Source organism: Crocodylus porosus, unplaced genomic scaffold, assembly GCF_001723895.1.
Source record: "Crocodylus porosus isolate Cpor-Errol unplaced genomic scaffold, CroPor_comp1, whole genome shotgun sequence".
Taxonomy (NCBI): domain Eukaryota; kingdom Metazoa; phylum Chordata; order Crocodylia; family Crocodylidae; genus Crocodylus; species Crocodylus porosus.
In genome coordinates this window covers 36,811,872-36,812,857 of record NW_017728912.1, presented here as the reverse complement: position 1 = coordinate 36,812,857, position 986 = coordinate 36,811,872, and positions in this window count along the sequence as shown.

Below are 986 nucleotides of genomic sequence, written 5' to 3'. Positions count from 1 at the left end.
AGGGCCACCCGCATGAACTAGGGACAGCAGGGCAGACCCTATGAGAAGAGGCTACAGGATTTTAACCTGTTCAGCCTTCGCAAAAGAAGGCTGAGGGGGGGACCTGGTGGTCGTCCATAAACTCATTAGGGGGGACCAGCAGGGTTTGGGAGAGGCCTTGTTTCCCCTAGCACCCTGGGGTAACAAGGAATAATGGCCATAAGTTGTTAGAGAGCAGGTTTAGACTAGACGTCTGAAGGCACTACTTCACGGTCAGGGCAGCTAGGATCTGGAACCAACTTCCAGGGGAAGTGGTGATGGCTCCTACCCTGGGGGTCTTTAAGAGGAGGCTTGATGTCTACCTGGCTGGGGTCATTTGATCTCAGTTTTCTCTTCTGCCCAGGGCAGGGGGTTGGACCTGATTATCTACTAGGTCCCTTCTGACCCTACATCTATGAATCTAAACAGCAAAATTGATACTGATAGAAAACAAACAGTTTATTTAGTACAGTAGTCTATTTTTATGTTGAGTTTTTGCCTACCTCTCACTTGAAACTTTCTGTATCCAACATATTTGACAATTTCAGGTTTCAGACTTAATATTACATAAAGTTAATGGAGTAATTACCAGAGCTCTTTCAGCCAGTCTGCCAACACAGGAATTGGCTGCATGAATTTCTAGTCATACTACTTTACTGACTAGAAATATGTTTTCGAAATGAAAGCTTATATTCTAGGGACACAAATCTGCAGCAAAAGGCTGTTTCCATGGCAAACTTGATAGCTATAGAAATGTGGAGTATATCAGGCCCTGACAATACTACTATTTATAGCATTTACACAAACATTAGTTCAGTTTTTCATGCTGTGAGAGGTAAGTAGCACTGCTGCTTTTTACAGGTAGGGGAAGCAAAGGTATGAGACTTAAAAAAAGCCTCGGTCACTGAGTAGATCTTGGATTAGAATCTGGGCATTTGAAGTCAGTAACGTTAAGTCAGCTGGATCAT